Source organism: Arachis stenosperma, chromosome 3 (genome assembly GCF_014773155.1).
Source record: "Arachis stenosperma cultivar V10309 chromosome 3, arast.V10309.gnm1.PFL2, whole genome shotgun sequence".
NCBI lineage: Eukaryota > Viridiplantae > Streptophyta > Magnoliopsida > Fabales > Fabaceae > Arachis > Arachis stenosperma.
In genome coordinates, this window is record NC_080379.1 from 171,437,109 (window position 1) to 171,449,982 (window position 12,874).

The following is a 12,874-nucleotide window of genomic DNA, read 5'->3' on the forward strand; positions in this document are numbered from 1 at the left end:
AATTTTTTCCACACAAAAAGAAATCAGCCGAAATATTACTTCATCAAATATTATTAATTTATTTTAACCAAAAATAGGAGACTCGAACCCGCAACTTTTTAATTGAGTATGAGAAGACTACTATTTGAACTATTACTCATTGACATCACATATTATTAATTTAAATCACTTAGTGTTTAATAATTTATATTTATATTTTAAAATTTACATATAAATTAATAAAATATATTTATTAAAAATTATTTAATGTTTATACTAATAAAATAATTAAAAAATTACTAAAAAGTTAAAACGCCGTCTTCAAAAATTTTTCTAAAGTAATTATGATTATACATATTTCTTTCAATAAAAATAATTATTTTATATATTTAACTCAATTGCATAAAAATAGTTATTCAAATAAAAATATCTTCTAAAAACAATGTTTTAGATCGTTAAATCATTTAGCATGTTTAACTAAATATATATGACTAAATTATTTAACCATTTATATATTATTCTCATTTAAAGTTGTCTCTGAAAGTAATCATTTTGTGCAAATTGTATGTTTGTATTATTTTAAAGAATCTCTAGAAAATCAAGAGGGATTTAGTTTACAGTAAATCACAAATATTTTTGAATTATATTATGTACTAGTTAATAATATTAATTGTCATTAATTAATGGTTATTTAATTTTTTTTAAAAGATATAAAATTTAAGAAGAGTGCTAGAAAGTTAGTAAATTTTGTGATTTGTAGTTATCAATTAGTTATTATTGATATTTTTAATAGTGTAAAATTTCATCCAATAATGTGAAATTATTCACTTTTTTTTTTACTGATTAAATATTTGCCAAATTTTAATAGAAATACTGGTTCCTAGACTTTCTCAAAATTTAAACTAAACAAAAGTTTACTTTTAATGATTTTATATTTGAATTATTTTATAATTTATTATAATATTAATTGAAATTAACTGTTATAATATTAATTTTTAGCATTATTCATTGAATATTATTCTTAAACTAATCGGAATTTAATTAGAGGACAACAACTTGTGTGAGTCCAAGTATTAAATTGGTTTTCTTTTTTGAGATTTTTGTTTTTTCTTAATGAACAATACTAAAGAGTCAATATGATTTATTGTTTTTGGTTTTTTGGTTATTAGTTTATCATTAATATTTAAAAATATAGAATAAAAAATATTGTTAGATTACTAAATTAAAATAATTAAATTAATAATTAAATAATGGTCAAAAACAATAAATTTTAATCTCCTAACATTCTCTTTGCTAATTTAAAAAATCTGTCTGAGATTATTAATTCAAGAAAGAAAAACAAAAAATATTTATTCAGGTGAGATAAATAGTTGATGAGAGAATATTAAATAGGTCAAAAAAAATTTAACGTAAATTGAACTTTTCTTTAACCGGATAGTAGTAAAGAACATATTCATGTATTTAACAAGGCATTTCATGTATTGTGTTATATATATATATATATATATCAACAACAATCTAAAATATGAATTTAATTGGATAATTAGATAAATATTTTATATAAACAAAATATCAAGTTGTTAGCATTTATTCAAACCAAACAAATTAAAATATTTGATAAATAAAAGCTTATATGACTTAATTTATTGATCAATAATAAATTTTTAAATAAAATTTTGATTTACAATAAATTAATTTTTATTCGATTAAAATGAGGATACCATACAAAAAAAAATAGTATTAATCATTGTTATGTTTACGTAACAAATATTTCTGTAGGTGTGTATCAAGCATTAAAAATCAATAATTCAAAATATTCTATCAAGTTCGAAATGTATGGTATCTTAAGATAGGATGTTTGTTTCTTTCAAGAATTATTATATGACATTGACCCTTAAGGTTAATTGAAAAAAAAAAATGTCCTCGTATATTCCACTATCCAGGGTTTATTTTTTACCTTGTATAGTTATATACAAAGACAAAGTTCTCAAAAGAACTTACTAAAGCCTTCAAAATACCGTCCTAGCTAGTTTTAACTCTGATCATTTTCTCTTTATCTTCATTTTTCTCCTCCCAACCATGAAAATAATTACCATAGAGGCATAGACCTTTTAGATTTATGATTGTCTAGCTGACACGCTTGAATTTCTCTAATATGATTAATAATAATTGAAATTCTGTCGATTCTTGGTCTAAATGCATTTTTTACTTTTAAAATACAGTTAAATCCTAAAATTTTATTGTGTTTAAAAATATTTACAAAAGAAAAAGTAGAATTATTAAGCGTTTACAAAGAATTGCAGATAACATAAATTTTTAAAATAATTACTTTTTTCAAGACTTGCAAATTTTTTTTTAGAAAAATTATGAAAAAATTTTCTTTCTAGAAGAGGTAATGTAGTTCCAGAAATTCAGATGCAAGTGGATTGAGTTTAGAGACCGTAACACCAAGTATTTTTATGATACTACTTTAGCTAAAAGAAGTAGGAACAAGGTGGACAGTCTCCAAAATATTGATGGTAATTGAATTAGTGATAAAACTATCCAAAAAATATGATTTTTAATTTCTACTTCAATTTTTATTCTGATGATATTCTTGATTTTGAATTTATTTTGAGGAATTCCTTTCCAATTCTTCCTTAAGAAGATCTGGATGCTATTGACAATATGGTTTCTTTATCAAAGATTAAGGATTCTATTTTTAATATAGAAAATCTTAAAGCACCTGGTATTGATGATATTCAAACAGTTTTTTTTTTTTTATCAAAATCAATGGGATAAATTTGTCCTTGATTTGTACAAGCTTGTTAAGGGAATTTTTATAAATTCTGTGAAAATAAAAAAAAAATAAATGAAACTCTCACTGCGCTTATTCCAAAAGTGGAACCTATTATCAATTTGTAAGCAAATGTGACCCATTAGTCTTTGTAATATCTCTTACAAAATAATTACGAAGACTTTGGCTAACAGGTTGAGAGGAGTGATGGATAAGATTGTCAATCCTATCTAATGTAGTTTTGTGTCCGGGAGACAGAGTTCAGACAATATTATCATCACTCAAGAAGTCATTCACTTTATGAGGAATAAGAAAGGTCCTAAAGAGTGGATGGCTATTAAAATTGATCTAGAAAAAGCATATGACAGATTGAAATGGACTTTCATTCGAGATGCTTTGAACGACATTGGACTCCCCCGAACATCATTGAGCTCATATGTACTTGCATCTCTACTACTAGGATGAGAATTCTTTGGAATGGTGATGTCTTAAATGAATTTTCTCCTACTAGGAGTATCCGGCAAGGTAATCCGATATCTCTTTATATTTTTGTTCTATGCATGGAGAGGTTGTCTCATCTTATTAATTCTGCCATTAGTTTGGGGTTTTGGAAGCCCATTCGTCTTAGTTGGGAGGCACCTGAGTTATCTCATCTCTGTTTTGCGGATGACCTAATTCTTTGTTTAGAAACTAATATAAAGCAAGTTGACATCATCAAGAGAGTTTTAGAAGTCTTTTGCACGAGCTTCAGGCAAAAAATTTGCAATAAAAAATGATAATTTTTTCCCTAAAAATGTGGAGAACCAAGTGAGGAATGATATAAGCAATTTCTTGAATTTATCTAGAACGGACAACCTGGATAAATATTTGGGAGTTTTGATCATCCATTCAAGAGTGACAAAAGACACATACAAGGAGATTGAAGCTAAGGTCAAAAGGAGACTTAACAATTGGAAGGCTTCCACCCTATCCTTAGCTGGGAGAACCACTTTGATGAGATTTGTCCTATCTACTACTTCTGCTTATACTATGCACACTATTTTATTGCCTACTGCTACTTGTAATTTTATTAATCATAAATGCAGGAGCTTTATTTGGGGAGAAACAGAGCAAACTAAAAAAATATATCTTTTAAACTGGCGGATAGTGAGTAAGCCGAAATTGTATGGTGGGCTTGGGGATAGACATGCTAAAGATTTGAATCAAGCCTTCATGATGAAAGTAGGTTGGGGATTGATCGAGAAGAAAGATTCTCTCTGATCAAAGGTTTTGAGGGCTAAGTACAGATGCGGCAATGACATTGTTCCTCGTATTGAGAGGAGGAATAATGATTCTAATTTGTGGAAGAGAATCTGTTCGACTTGGGATGATGTTTAGTCTAATTTTATTTGGGTATAGGAGATGGATCACAAATCAATTTTTGAAAGCATAACTGGGTTCCTAATTTATAAAGATTAAATAAGCTTCAACCTCAGGTAAGTTTTACATCTGATTCAGGAACCTTAGTTTACTTGCAGTTTTTTCTTACCATTTCAAGTGGCTGGGATATATTTAAACTTAAAATCTGGCTTCTAGACATAGTGGTTTAGAAGATTTTGGCTATGTGTCCACCCTCAACTTGGAAGGAAGGTGATCATATTGCGTGGGCGACTTCTCCTGATGGAGCCTTTTCCTTGAAGTTTGCCTATAATTCTTCACAAGACAACCTGAGAGTCCAAAATTAAATCTTCAAGCTTATCTGGAGATGGAAAGATCCGAAAAGAATTCGGTATTTTTTTATGGCTTGTGGCTCATGATGCGATCATCACCAATACCGAAAGGTATAGAAGACACATGTCGCAATATGCAGCTTGCCCACGTTGTCAGCATGGTAATGAAACGGCTATGCATGTGCTTTGTGACTGCCATTTTGCTAGAGCTACCTGGAATTTATTGCAGTCCAGTAACTACATTGGAGACTTTTTTAGCCTGAATCATATGAATTGGCTCATTAGAAACTTATCTTTCTCTGGTGATTTGTCAGTGAAATTCGGAGTTACTTTATCCTTACTGTGGTATTCTAGAAACAAGCAAGTGTTCGAAGGAAAAAATTCTAATCCTAAAGGGGTTGTTGAGTCTATTATAAACAGGAGTTATGAGTTTAGCGCAATGATAAAGGCAAATATTATTCCGAAAAAGACTAATACTAATCGGAACTAGATCCGTTGGTTCCCCCCTCCCCAATGAGAACTTCATTAAGATCAACGTCGATGGATCCTTCTTTAGCCATACGGAGAATGCAATTTGTGGATGAGTATTCTGTAATTAACTGAGAAGATTTGTCACAGGTTTCTCTTGTAATTTAGGCAGCTGCTCGATCATGCAAGCTGAGCTATGGAATATTATTAGAGGTCTCAAAATCGCGGTGGCTAATGAGTTCTAATATATAATTGTTGAGTTAGACTCTAAAATGACCATAAATTTTATTAAAAATGGATGTTCAACCTAGTATTCCTGTGCAATGCTCCTTGAGAATATTGCTATTCTTGTGAGAAGAATTCCACATGTGAGTTGAAACTATGGGGTATTATATAGGCTTCATATTTTTTATACTCCCATCCGAATACTAACCGATGCTCTCTCTTTAGATGTTTTTGGCTCTGAAATTGAAAAAATGTAACTAATTGATTTTACTTTATTTTATTTATTCTATCTTTTTGTTGGGGCTTTAACCCCCTCTAATCTACTAAAAAAAACCTTCAAAACATAAATTTCTGTTCAACACAAAAGTTACTTACTATAGCACTCTGACTAAGTCGTTTATTTTTTTTTGTCAGAAAATATTATTGTATTATTTATTTATTTACATTATACACGCATTTATTATATAGGTGGTTATATACTTATATTCCACTCTCTAGGAAGTCACCCAAAAAAAAAAAAAAAACAACCAGTTTTGGAATTTTGGTACAGCTTTGGTGGAGGCCAACAAATTCTCCATCCCTTTATTATAGAGAGTACATGAATAGAGTAACCAAACTCTTTCGTCTTTGTCTAACGTTAAATGGGCTTGAGTCATTGGCTCTTTCAACCCAATAATATTTGGGCTTGGGCCTAATTTGTAGAGTCTTCGGTAAAAGACTTCATCTTTGTTGCATCTTCTGCTCTTCCAACACTGTTAAAACATTGTGACAGTACCAATTAGTCTCCAACTCTCCATGTATGGGGTGCAGAACTGAAGATAATATATTTCTGAATGAAGTAGTGATAAATGAACCAATTGGAATTTAAAAATTAAGAAATAAACCACACCTTTCAATTGGTGGGTATCTGCAGCCTCCAAAACCTATCCACCAAAACAAAAATGAGATACATCTTATCCACTTTATAATTTAGTAGTGTAGTAAGATATATACCATGGTATTAATTATTTAAATATGTATAATAATAGGTCAATTAATTTACTCTTTATTAATATTAACAAATTTTTTATTAGTTATAAAACACTTATACTTCCTTAATTTGTTGTATTTGTGTATTTGACACATTTCGAAACGACACTCATCGATATTTGTCTGATATGTATATTTTTTGTGCAGCTTAATAAAAATAAAAAATTTTTCTCTGAATACACTTTAACACATCTAAATATCATTACGTATAGTTACCAAAAACAATACATCCTAACGTGTCTGCGTATCCAGCCTTATTTTTAATATTTATTCTTGAAATGAATTTAGAAATAATATCTATATTAATTATTAAAAAAATATTTTAAAATACTTTATATAATTAAAAATATTAAAAATAATTAAAAAATTAATTTATATTTTAATATCAATAAAATATCAAAATATCATTACAATCTATCTAAAAAATACTTTATATTTTATATATATGTCTTATTTTTGTGTCTTATAAAAATTTTAAATTTGTATGTCCATGTATCCTATATCGTGTCATTTCCGTGAATCATAGTAAAATAGTAAACATTTATTAAAAAAAATATTAGATTCAAATTTTAAAACATATTAAAAAAAAGAGTATTTTAGAAACAAAATTATAAAACAATCATACTGGGATCGGATACGGCAATGGTGGCCGTGCCGCCAAAATTACAAGCGCTAGGGGCTTTGCCATTGCGCTGATAGTAGCTGTCATAGGCATAGGAGGCATGATTTTGAATGGTGTTTGGATTGAAGCAAGAGCCACCAGGCCGAATAGGACCACAATCTGCTCCAAGGCTACATGCCCAGTTCAAACCTGCTTGCAGTGCTCCAGCACTGGCCCCACTTCTCACCACACACCATGTTGCCTCCGCTATGTTGCTGGCTGCAACAACGGCTAACAATACCATACAAATCACTTTTGGTGTTCCCATTGAAAAATATAATAGTCTAGTGATGAGTTTGGATGGAATAGTAGGTGCATTAGTTAGTTTAAATAAGAAATTTAAATCAACATATTTACTTATTTATTAATTGAGTTTAATTTTAATACATTAATAGTATAAAATATTTTATACTATCGTATAATTATATTCATTTTTTTATATTATCATTCACACAGTCAAATATAAAAAGTAGTTATTTTTTATAATATGATATTATATAATTGAATTTACATGTAAATTATTTTACTCTAACAGTATATTAAAATTAAATTTTTACTTACTTTTGACTTACCTATTTTCAGCATTTAGATTCATTCCTTTTCGATGGATGAAATAATTAAATTTAGATATAAATGAGCATTGATTCAATTTATTTTTAAATTTAAAAAAATATATATTATATACAAAGTTATTTTTCATATGTATCAACAATATTTTTTTCTAACAAACATTTTAAAGGCATTTTGTTTATCATACAGAAGTAGAAATCATGCATTTTGGATTTATCATGATTGATGTATTCAATGCACAATCTGTACTAATAACGATCATTTTATTATATATTAAGAAGAATATTAAAGGACGAAGAGAATTTATTATTTTTAGATTTAGAATATGTTGTTAAATTATTAGACTAAGATTTAATTTGATAAAAAATTTTAAAAAGGTACTTGTACTCTTTATTTTATATTTGATAAACTAAAAGAATTAGTATTTGTATTTGTAGTTTTTAAAATATAGGTGTGTTTTTAAAATATTTAAGATAAAATTTTTAAAAAATGATTTATATTTGTCAAAATGAAAAAATTTAATTTAAACTCATATATTAATTAATATCTAAATTTAATTCTTATATTAATGTTTATTGTAATATTTTTAAATTTTAAAAATTATTTGACTCACAAATTTGTTGTTATTTATTTTTATTAAAAATTATTTTTAATTTAATTTATTAATTATATATGTAATAACTTTTAAAAAATTATCTTTTAAGAATTAATTTTTATAAACTACTTTTAAAAAATAAAAATTTTATGAAACTAAATTTAAAAAAATTAAATTAATAATTAAAAATAATAATAAAAAATAATAAATTTTATTATAATTTGAGTTTTTTTTTCATATTAATGCACATATTATACAATCATTGACACATCATCATAATTTATTATAATTAGATGCATTAAAATCTATTCTATATATTTTATTATATAAAAAGACATGACATGCTTTTAACATTATTATTTATTTATTTTTTTTAAATTGTTAAATATATTTAATTATGATAAATTAATTATAGTAACTAATTAATTTGATTAGATATTTAAATTTTATATAATTTATTATAATATATATCAATTTATTTTAGTAGTATTTTTTAATTTATTTTTTTAATATTTTTGTAGTATTTTTAATTTATTTTTTAATTTATTAAACTAAATTAATTATTATACTAATTATGTGTATTAATTAGTTGATTTGATTAATTGCTTAGTCATTAAAATAATAAATTTATGAATAAAATAGATAATTAAGATATTTTTAACTAATAATTAAATCAAATTAAATCATATGTATTGAACTAAAATTAAATCATGTGAAATAAGGACTAAGCTAAAATAAAATTATTTTTTATTTATTCAAATTGAATGTAATAAATACAAATTAATTTCGTTAGATAATCATGATTTTTTGGTCTTTTATATAGATGGTCAAACAAAATTATAAGAATGATCACTTTTATCACTCATGTTATTTCAGCTCTTCTTTTCTTCTTTTTTTTTTTATGTATAATTTTTTGAAAAAATGACAAATAGATCCTTAAAGACATCTAAGTCCCTGAAGATTAGAAAATACATTTAAATCTCTCACGGTCTTAAAATTTGGATACCTGGATGGCTGGATCCCTCAATCTATCTAGGTTGCAAAATATAATGAAAAGATCTAACATCGTTCTACATATGTAACCGTTACAGTATATGACATGAATGGTTTAGAAAATGTTTAGGGACAAAAAAATCTCTAAACACTGAAACGGCGTTGTTTTTGCGAAACCTTTCCCAAAAAACTATGCAAGCTTCTTCCTTGCCGCTTGATTGATCAAACCAAACAAAAAACTCTAAAGTCCCTAATCCCTCAAACGACACTGCACTTTCATCACTCACTCCCTCTCAATCCATTGTTTCTCACGTTGATACCGTCGTCTTTTTTGCAACTGTAACCCGCACTATTCTCCCTCAACATTGTCGTCGCCATCTTTTGTGTTTACTGCGCCGCCTCTGCTGCGATGAGCGTACACTTCCGTTAGCTCTACTTCATCAACATGCAATTTTTTCATATTTTTAATTTTTTCTAAAATTTTTTAAATTTATCAACATTTAAGTTATCCGTACATCACTTTTCGAAATATTATAATTTTACAAATGATAATATATGATATTAATTATTGTTATATATATGAAAAATATGACTCATTTAGTGTTTATTCATTCATCTTCTATTAATATTGTTAAAACAGTGATACATATGACTAAATGAGGATGATATAACCTAGATTTTGGTTGTTTGAAAATTTACTAAATGATTGGAATAACTCCACGTCACAAATCAACGAATACTAGTAATAGTGATGATGAAAAAATCAATCGAGACGCGAGTATTTGCATAGATTACTTGTAATTTGGGGTTAGATGGGAACATGTGAAATTCGCACAACCCACCCACATGAAATGAGGATGGGAATATAGGTAGGTACATACTCTATGAGATCCGTTAAATCCACGCGAATATAAAATTATTGATTTATCCTATTTTATATATATATATATATATATATATATATATAGTAATCCTAATTTCTACCCAAAAATTGTGTTATGTTATTATATTAAAATATATTTTTATATATACTTTTTTAAATGTTATTTTTTATAATGAATATGTTATTAATTTTGTTGAATTATATTAAATTGATTATTTTATGATTATTATATTATGACTTTTTTATTATTTAAAAAAAATTCAAAGAATATTTGTTGGTATCTGTGTTTTTTCTGAAGGGATAATTATATAAGGACTTGAGATGAAGATGAAGATGGAACAAAAGATATTTTTTTTAAAATAGAAGTGAAGAACAGAAAAAGGAGCTCATCATGACCTCAAGTGTATTCATTATTATCTCTAACTCACAACAAAAATTCAATTCGAACTGATTTGAGATGAATAACGTAAAATTCACTACATTGAACTTTAAAGTAATGAACATGAGTCATATTTTGAACCTTAATAATAAGCCTAAATTGATCTTACTTGCTTGAAAGTCTTATTGTGTCTAAGTATATATTGAGTTAATGCATGTTTTGAATCATTATTGTAATAAATACTATATTATTAAATATTTTTATATTTAGTATATATAAAAGCTGAATATACTTACAAGATATTTTCTAATTTAAATTAGGAAAATTTTTTATTTGTTTCTCTTTTAATTTTAAATATTATTTATCAATGCAATAAAAAGTGAGTAACAATAATTATTCACATAATTAAAATAGATCATCTTAATATATATAACATTATATATACCAAAAATTATTATGTATCATAAATATTGTTTTATTTTTTAAAAATATAATTTATATGTAAATCAACTAATCTTTTGTATGCTTTATTTTATAATTTTTCTATTTTTAATATAAATAAATTAATGAATTTAATATACAAAATATAATTTATATTATTTAACATATGAAATAAGTAGATTAAACCATAATTTAAAATAATAAATATAATAATATAAATAATTACTTATTTATTAGTATTAGAAAAACATACAAATAATATAAACCGATTTTCTTAGGTGGAAACGCAATAATAAAAGTTATTAATTAAGTTCATTATATAATAAAATAATTATAAATAATTTTTTAAATAATAATAAAATATAAAATTATTATTTCACATACTATAAAATTTATAAAAATATTTTGGATAATAAATCAACCTTCGATAAATTATACATTAGCTATATCAAAGAAAATAAATAAATTATACATTAAATATTATTATTTACGTCTATATATATATTATCGATTATTACGTTATAATAAAATTTTAATCTAATTTATGATAACCGAAATGATTAAATATCGAATATTATGCACCTAACTAATTTTGTTTTTGTTATTAAAATTAAAAAAATGTGAGTTATTAATCAATTTTAAATTTAAATTTAATTGTGTAAAAAAATAAAAAAAATTTAAAATTTATTTTATTAACCAGAATTAATTTTACAATAAAAATTATTTTGTATATATATTATATAATAATATAGTCATTTATTTTTTTCAATGACAATTAATTCCAAATAAAATGGTATACGGAATTAGAGAAAAAATATATTTATCAATCTAAGGGTATAATACAATAAATTATATATTGAATAACAAAAATTATTATAATTTCTTTTTACACAAATTAATACTTAACCATGGTATTTTGATAATATTATCAAAAAATATTAATAAATTTAATAATTTTTATAATAACATAAGTTTATGAAATTAGAAATTTAAAAATTATATAATATATAAAATGTGAAATTTTAACTTGGAACAATGTTGATCATATTATTTTGATTTTAAAAATAAATGTGATACTAACAAATAAAATTGTCACAGGTACATTTTAATAAATATAAATTTTCACAAATATTGCTATTAATGTGAAATTATTTTACTTTAAAAATAAATATTATTTTTTTTACAGTATTTTCCAACTCAACAAATCGAAAACTAATCCACTATATATTATTATATTAAAGTTTTATTTATTAAAAATTTATCGCTAATTAATGAGTTACTATATATAATTCTAATACTAATTTAAATGAATGAGCGAGATGACCATATTCAACCAATACAAATTAGTTAAATTTTCTTTTAGTTATAGTTTTATAAAATATTTATAATAATAATCATTATATATATTATTTATTTTTTTATAAATTTTTTTATATATTTTTATGTATTATCTCTTACCGTATACGAAAACATATACCAATACTTTTCCTTTTAAAATTTAAAATTCGTCAATGAAGTCGATAATGATGCAACTTTTAATTTGTTTCCATATCAAAATTATGAATGTATATCTTCTTCTTTATGACTGCAAAACATAATGACTATTATTCTTAGAAATATTAGATAAATAAATTATTTTTGAAATAAGTTTAACTAAATGTTTTATGTATTTTTTAATAAATTTTTATTATATTAATAAATTATTAGATCAATTTGATTAAATTTGATTATCAAAATAATTTAATCTTACATTTCAAAAATTATAGTGGTTATATTTAACGATGAATTAAAATAAAAATAATTTTTAATAAATATAAATTAAAAAATTGCATTTGATATTTTTTAATATTTAAAATAATTTTAAGAAATATAAATACTATGATGAACAAAAATAAATACAAATATTTATTAATATAAGATTATATTATACTTTTTAACTTAACAAAATACAAAATAATTCTGAAAAAGATCTTCACAAATATTTTTTCTAACTTTTTAAAATTAAAAATATAAACACGTAATCTTTTAATTTATCAAATTCAAACAATGCTATTACTTGGACAAGTTATTTTAATAATTAAGTTTAACTAAATTAGTCTAATAATTTATTGACACGATAAAAATTAGTTAAAAAAAGACATAATATGAAAGAAAAAGAAAAGACTC